The following is an 8,852-nucleotide window of genomic DNA, read 5'->3' on the forward strand; positions in this document are numbered from 1 at the left end:
CTGTCTCCCAGGATGTAGACACAAGAAGGGGTGAGAAAACAAAATGAAAGAACCAAAGAACGTCCAAACACTCTAATGATGAGAGGTACAAGCAAGGGATGGTCAGTGGGAAGAGGTAGAAGCAATATTGGAAAACAGTGAGTTTTTTACAAGCGTGAACATCCAATTAATTACTTCTGGCCACATGAAATTATTAGAATCACTTAGAAAACAGAGTAAAAAATTTTGGCTTGAGTAAAAAATTTTGGCTTACATCCACTTTTACAAAGACAGATGTTTGCCATTTTATTTTTTTTTGAATTTATTTATTTATTCATAAGAGACAGAGAGAGAGAGGCACAGACACAGGCAGAGGGAGAAGCAGGCTCCACGCAGGGAGCCTGATGTGGGACTCAGTCCTGGGTCTCCAGGATCACACCCTGGGCTGAAGGCAGGCGCCAAACCGCTGAGCCACCCAGGCTGCCCTGTTTGCCATTTTAATCAGCTGTCTCAAAGTAGCTTTTCCTCTTAACTACTGAATCTTAAACATAACCTAATCATACTATACAGGTTTAAGTAATTAGGATTTTGATTTCAGTTATAATTAACATAACTTCTGGATTCCTGCAGTCAAAAGCTATTTTTTTGGTAGTCAAATGTGTCATTCAAAAGACTTCGTGTTACAGAAGCTAGATTAGGGTTGGCATGTTCAACTTGTAGGATTTTACTTTCTGTCATTGAACTAATAGACTATATCTCTGGAGTTGAAGCATAACTATTTTATTTTATTTTATTCCCCAGGGTTTCAACTTTGTACAAGTTAATCTAATAAACTAATCTGTGCTAATTTATTAATAATTGCTGCCAAACTTCATTGGAAGATATTTGTAATTTAGCAGTAGTTTTGTGTGCTGAATGGCAATCAGGGAAAGCTGGCAAGATTTAATTACTCCTCAATTCCTTTTCTGTTTGTTCCTTAAAACTATACATATGCATACATATATTAATGCATACACATCAATGTAATATGTTAATATATCAAAATGTTCAGAATGGCTAAAATTAACAACACAAGAAACAATAGTTGAGAATGTGGAGAAAGGGGAACCCTCATATCCAATTGATGGCAGGTGTGTCCTGGTGCAGTCACTGCAGAAAACAGTATGGAATTTCCTCAAAAAGTAAAAACTAGGGGATCCCTGGGTGGCTCAGTGGTTTAACGCCTGCCTTTGGCCCAGGGCCTGATCCTGGAGTCCTGGGATCGAGTCCCACGTCGGGCTCCTGGCATGGAACCTGCTTCTCCCTCTGCCTGTGTCTCTGCCTCTCTCTCTCTCTCTCTCTCTCTCTCTCTCTTATGTCTATCATGAATAAATAAATCTTTAAAAAAAAAGTAAAAACTAGAACTACCCTAGGATCCAGCAATTGCACTATTAGGTATTTACTCAAAGAATATAAAAATACAATAATTCACAGGGTTACATGTACCCTAATGTTTATAGCAGCATTATCTACAATAGCCAAATTATGGAAATAGCCCAAGTGTCCATTAACTGATGAATAAAGAAGTGGGGTGTGTGTGCATGTGTGTGTGTGTGTGTGTGTGTGTGTGTAATGGAATATTATTCAGACATAAAAGGAATGAAATCTTGCCAACTGCAATGACATGGATGGAGCTACAGAGTATTAAGCTGAGTGAAATAAGTCAAGTCAGAGAAAGGCAAATACCATATGATTTCACTCATGGGTGGAGTTTAAGAAACAAAACAAATGAACAAAGGGGGAAAAAAGAGATACAGACAAACCAAGAAACAGGCTCTTATTTATAGAGAACTAACTAATAGTTACCAGAAGGTAAGTGGGGAGGGAGATGGGTTAAATACATGATGAGGATTAAGGAGTGCCATTGCCATCATGAGAACCCAGTGTTCTATGTAAGTGTGGAATCACTAAATTGTACATTTGAACCTAATATTGCACTGTATTTTAACTAACTGGAATTTAAATTAAAAACTTTTTAAGAAGTTCATGCATTAACAAATGCATATAAATATAAGTATTTAAAATATATATAATAAAAATGAATAATGAAAAATACAGGAGTAGAGCTTATGAATATTATGTCACATATTTCAAAGGGCTTTTTGCATGTATTTTCTCATTTCCTTCAACTGGTAGTATACTATTTTCCAGAAAACAAGACTAAATTCTTATGAGTTTATAGTGAATGCTGCAGTCCGTTAACAGAGATAGTTAAATTCATGAGTTGATAATAAGTATTGATTAAAATGTAATAAAAGTCAATAATTCATTTTGATGATTATTACAACTACATCGTATTTGGTGAGTTTCATATTACTACTAGGGAGTATTTGCAAAGAATCTCTGGCACAATTTCCATAATAATAACCATACCAAATATTAGTATAGAAGGCACAGCTTCCCAAGCATTTCAGAGACATTATGGATTTGCAATTTTCAATGTATTATCTCATAAACAGAATATTTTGCTTTGTTTGTCTCTTCTACTTCATATACAAAATATTCCCAAATAATAAGACAGGGGTAAAGTGCTATTAGTGAATTTCCCTATTTTATTAATATATAAATGAAATAAATCCAATTTAACTGAGTAATCACACTTGGTTCATATTTCCCATTCCCTTTTTTGTAGGGCTCAAGTATCTCAGATAAGATAGACCTCTGATTGTGTTAAGCCAGAAAGATTCCATTAAAAAATAAATACGTCAGGTATAGTTTTGTTTCCCAAACATTTAACCCTGAAATTTATCATTTACAATATAATTCAGTTCTCCAGATAACAAACTCACAAATATCCTTCTGAGACTCTAAATAGAAAACATTAATTGTCCTTTAACCCTTAAAATATCTATTCTTCATCTTTATAGTATTAGCTAATATAAGCTAGCAACAAAAGTACTCCATTTCTTTATTTACTATTTTCTTCACTCAACCCCCCATACAACTCAGGCACAGCTGATATATTTATAAGAATGACTTATCTATGCATAAGCAGCAGGTTATCACGTTCAGGATGGAATTTGAACAAAGACTCTAAAAAGCAAGAGTTAACCACCAGTCTATACTCTGGGAACTGTCTCCAATTCCAACCTCTAAGCTACAGCCTTCATCCATCTACTGATCTTGTTATCCTTGACATCATTTACTGTTCTATAGTAATACTCAATCACATGGCAAGTGGATGGGAAGGGATCTGTAACAAATACCTTACAAATCATCTCCTGCATTTGTGTGATACCATGTGAGCTGCAAACATTTTTACATATATTAGCTTATTTGAGCTCCACAGAAAATTTTTGAAAATTACTGAGTGGAGAGACTGTTATATACATCAGAAGATGAGAAAACTGAAGCTCTTAGATTTAAATAACTTACCAAGTACAGCACTACTACCTAAGTAGAAGGGCTGATTCTTGAACCTAGATTATCAAATTTATGTCTAAGTGTTCTCTCTACTACCCCTCAAATGGGGATATCAGTGATTTTTTAATGACATTTTGCACCTCTTTTTGCAGTAATTTCAATTTTACCTTCAGAAATTAATGTATAATTAATTGCATATCACAAGCACAATATTTGGTTGTCTATCTGGACAATACACTATTGTGACTCCAACCCTAACTATCCAAAAATTCCTTCTCTGTCCCCCATATATGTGCAAATTATGGAATTCTCTTATATATGTAGGTATATATGTATGTGAATCTTCAGAACTTTCCATAATTAGAGAATTATTAACAAAAACCTGGCTAAGTGGTATTTGAGTGTAGTAGCTCAGGTATATCAAGGAAGCCAAAGGAGGAAAAAGATTCAAAGTAATTGTGTTTATTCTTCAAATAGGAAAAGGCATTGGATATATTGATTAGATGTCACTGATGAACTTGGAGCAGTAGAAGTGGAATTCAAATTGTAATTACTAGCAATAAAAATAGTAATAGCCACAATTATTGGGCACATACTCCATTCTAGGAACTGCATTGTCATTTATTTAATTTTAAACACAGAAAATATAACATATATACAAAAGAGGGCACTTGTCACTAGTGTACAAGTCAGTGAATTTTCCAGAACTGAACATGCCTATATAATTGTACTAAGATCAAAAAAGCAGAACAAGCTTTGCGCAGTGGCAGTATCGTAGCCAATGAGGTTTATCCGAGGCGCGATTATTGCTAATTGAAAAAAGCAGAACATTACCCACCCTAAGTACTTTTTAAAATACAGTATTTCATTCTTACAACAATTCAATGAAGTAATTATTCTTGTTCCCATTTTTTTATATGAGAAAACTGGTTCAGAGATGTTCACATGTCCAAGATTTCCTGTTTGTAAATAATAGAGAGCAGTTTGGAATATTTCCTTCTACCTGAAAAGTTCATGCCACACATGCTTTCAAAAAGTTTAACAGTGATATGAAGACTAGATATAGAACTAAAATTTGAGTAACCAGGCAGCCCCAGTGGCTCAGTGGTTTAGTGCCGCCTTCCGCCCAGGGTGTGATCCTGGAGACCCAGGATGAGTCCCACATAGGGCTCCCTGCATGGAGCCTGCTTCTCCCTCTGCCTATGTCTCTGCCTCTCTCTGTGTGTCTCTCGTGAATGAATGAATAAAATATTTAAAATAAATAAATAAATAAATAAATAAATAAATAAATAAGATTTGAGTAACCAATAGAGCTGAGGGAAAATTTGAAATATGATCCCTGAGGATAGTTGCAGACTAAGGGGAAGGAGCTAGTGGAGAAGAAATGATCCAAGATAAAAGAAAGAAAGAAGCTAATTTGTTAAAGAAATGAAAGATAAATGATTAACCAAGAAAAACAGGAATATGTTTTTTTATAATAGAAGGAAAGGAGGATGTACATATGGGGAAATACTGAGATGGAGTAGAGATTGTAGAGGCAGGAGAGTTCATATGTATTGAGAATAAGAAGCACACAGGTAAGGTGAAGTTTTAAGTATTGTTTTAGGTAAAACCCATGCTTTAATTAAAATAAGATGGCAAGAAATAAAATAATCAGCCAACATTTATTGAACAGTTAAAATATTACAAGCACTCTTCCAAGTGATTTACATAGTTTGGCTCATCTAAGCCAGTAAACAACACTGTAATATAGGAACTAATGGTCTCCACATTTTATAGATCATGAAACTGAGGTTAAGTATCCAGCTTGAGTTTGCATAAAAAAAGCTAATGAGTGGTAGATTCAGAATTTGAACTGAAGCAATCTGATTCGTTTCCTTGCACATAGATACAGAAGCGTTTGTTCACAAGAAAATGAGAGTGTCAAACACACAATAGATGAACTACCAGAAAGGTGAATGGAGGGCACCTCGGTGGCTCAGACCAGTTAAACATCTGCTTTTGATTCAGGTTATAATCCCCAGGTCCTCGAACCCCATGTTGGTCTCCCAGCTCAGCAGGGAGTTTGCTTCTCCCTCTCCCTCTGCTTTTCTCCCTTGTGCTCTCTGTCTCTCTCTCTCAAATGAATAAATAAAAAAAAATCTTTTTAAAAAAGAAAGATGGATGGGTAAGGCAGGAGGAGAGACATGAATGAGTAGAATTTAATTCAATGGGATTAAAAACATGGAAGAGAGCAGGGAGAGCTAATCATGTGCTGGGTGGAAATTCTGATATATTGGAAAAACTGGCTTTGGTGTTAGCCACAGAGCCCTGAATTGAAATCTCAGTATGGCACTTAGCATATGTGTTCTAGTAAGCATAGAGAATGTGTAAGTTATCCCAGTGAGAACTACCCTGAAGATGATCTCTGTGCTAATTTCTAGAGTTCATTATTATGTGGCTAAGTGTAGAATCTTTCATGTTTTGAAATTAATAGCATTAATCTGAGGTACATCTACCAATTCCTCCTTTTACTACCTTAACACCCTTGGTTTTTAAATCCTTCACCAGAATTTAGAGCACATATGCAGGTAGTGAGAATCACTGTATATAGTGTCAAATGAAGGACATGTAAAACACACATCATCCCTCAAATTCCCTAGAAGCTAATAGCCTGTCACAGTGGGCAACGTTTTCAATCCCTCCTATGGCTTAATACCCAAATGTAAAGATCCAGAGATTGACAGATTGAATATCATTGCTAATTAACAATTAACTGGTGGTTTATCAATTTCATTGCCAAGAGATTGAGGCAGAGGACATTAAAGTTTTAGTATGATAAGTAATAAGAGGGAAAAGATACAGAACTTCAGATGCTACATGAACAGAAAGGTGGGAAATTGGGATTAAGACAGATTTGTCCTATTTCTCAGTTCGGCCAAAGAGCCAGTCTTTGACATCCATCAAACATCGGCCAAAGAGCCAGTCTTTGACATCCATCAAACCTCAGCACAGTTCCTTCAAAAGAAAAGCTTGGTTTGCTCTAGCTTCTTTCCTGAGTAAATCTGTTCTAATATCAGGTAAATCAAACAGATTTTCTCTTCAAAGAATGCACCCTAAAATATTAAAGGAAGAGATGCTAAGGTCAAAATAGCTAAGCTCTCAGTTTCTGTTTTTCCTTTTAGAAATCCAAGGTTTATTCCTGCTTTATTGCTTAATTGCCTTTGACAAGTATTTTAATATTTCTGAGCCTCAATTGCTTCATCTGCAAAACTGAGCTAAGACTACTTCAAAGTGCTTTGAAGATCAAATTATTGCTACTTTGAAAATCAAATTACATAATTTATGAGAAAGTGTTTTATATAGTAAATGTAAGGTGAATCATTTCATAGGAATGTAGTAACACAAATAAAAGATTTTTTAAAAAACTGGCTGCCCATTCTTGTAGAACAACATTAGAAAAGAGAAAAATGAAATCTTTGTCTTTCATATCATAAAACAAGCAATATAGAATGACCTCTAATGTTTGTGTGTTTGTTTTGTTTTGTTTTTTGTCTTTTTACAAAGAAGCAACTGAACAGGGATATTTAGAAAGGAGTGATCAACCCTGAATTGTCCTTCTCATGTACCAAGCCCTAATGAGCCTCATTAGGGAAAAGAGATAAACACAGATAAAAGTAGATTGCTTATCATAGTCTAGGTTTTATACTGACCACCTGGTCTATGGTTTTATAATAATTCAACACTTTGCAGTAGCTGTACTTGGCAGAAAAATACTGGCTTTCCTCGAGGGCCTGACAATTTAATTGGCTACAGAGCTACAATTGGGTTGCCTCAAATTTACAATGCCATTTGAATTTTCTATTGAGAAAAAGGATGTAATAGAGGAAGGCACAGAAAGGCTAGAAATGAGCAATGTGGCTAAGAACTCACATAACCTGTTTAATCATGACAATGCTATTGGTACAACATCCTCATAAGTATCACACCTTAGTTCATGCCAGGGGTACAACTCACATGAAAGATAGGACTCTGACATACATATGTTTTCAAGCATCCTAGGCCTATTTTGGACTAGAATGATAAATATTTCATGTTTTTTTTTTTTTTTATTTGGACGCTAAGAAGAGGATAGTGAAAACCTAAAGAAAAGTACCTGTGTCTGAAATTGTGCTGTTAGTCTTCTTTCTCTGTCTCTAAGTTAAAGGTATTCAATTACCCCTGTGCCTCCTTTTGCTACTGAGTCGAATCTATTTTTGGCCTCAGCAGTTAGATATACTGCCTCGTGCCCCTTTTTTAGAATTCTAAAATTTTATTATTTGCTATGGATGATCAAAGAGATAGGGTTTTAAGAGAAGAGAACTGCAAGCTATTGAGCAACGAACATTAAAGGATACCATATTCTTATATTTATTATTTTGCCCACAATTTAAATCACTGTTTAAAAATGTTATGAAAACTGAAGAGTTCACTATGTTGTAATAATACAAAGTAACTAATTTAATGAAAAGAAAACAAAAGTTGAAAGAGAGTAACAACAGGCCTGTATGATTGAAATGTTAATAAGATCCACTAACCAACATCTCTGCTCCCTCTTGGCCTCTTTCTCATTTATGAGCCACTTTGAAATCAGGGAATTACATTTTAAGGAAAGCCATTTACCCAAAATTAATCTGAATGGGAATCAATGTAATCCTCTTAGACAGTTTGCCAACTGAATTAATTAATTTTATTTTAATTTCTGTCTCTGGATCACCTCATAGGAATACAGGGATCAAGGAATAATACCAATGAAAAATAAGTCATATTTATAAGAGAAGTGTTTATATATGAAGTCATTTCGGAACATGCCTTTCTTCCCAGCTGCTCTACAAATAATCTCTGGGATTAATCAGTACCAACTGGAATAATAGCTTTACATGAATTATTACCTGAAGAGGCACAGTTAAAGAACAATCCAGTTTATTTTCTAAACTCAAACCTTATAACCATATTTGAGTAAATATGTTAATGCTATCAATTTCAGAATAAATTTGTTTTGATTTCTAACCACAATGCGCAGTTGTCTTTATTAAAGTATTTTATGCCACGAAACAGCATTGCTAATCTACCCTAGGACTAGGAATCATAAAGGTTTGTTGAGATAGTATTTTATGAGTCAGTAATTGTTTTCCTGTATCTCCATTTTCAAACTAAGCTCTGGATAGGGAGGCAATTTAAAAAACACATGGCTGTATTTAAGAAATTTTGAGTTCAAACTCCATGCCTAACATGTAAGATTCTGAGTAACCTTATGTAAGTCACTTACCCTCTCGGTGCCAGTCTGTTTCATCTGTAAAATAAGAAGTTTGGATTAGGTTGTTCCTTATGTGTAATATTCTATAATTTTAGCCTCATTTTAAGGCTTAATGAGGTCAACAAAGAAGCTATTTTAAATGATTATTTACCTTAGCGTCCACCACAACCAACAAATGAAACTCGCGTTATACTTT

The 8,852-nt window shown here is 34.8% G+C and overlaps 1 pseudogene; it reads left to right on the plus strand.

Annotated features, from left to right (window-relative positions):
* The first annotated feature begins 4,133 nt into the window (after nt 1-4,133).
* On the plus strand, nt 4,134-4,299 carry LOC119879033 (annotated as a pseudogene).
* The last annotated feature ends 4,553 nt before the right edge of the window (nt 4,300-8,852 follow it).

Source organism: Canis lupus, unplaced genomic scaffold, assembly GCF_011100685.1.
Source record: "Canis lupus familiaris isolate Mischka breed German Shepherd unplaced genomic scaffold, alternate assembly UU_Cfam_GSD_1.0 chrUn_S2209H2409, whole genome shotgun sequence".
NCBI classification, from domain to species: Eukaryota; Metazoa; Chordata; class Mammalia; order Carnivora; family Canidae; genus Canis; species Canis lupus.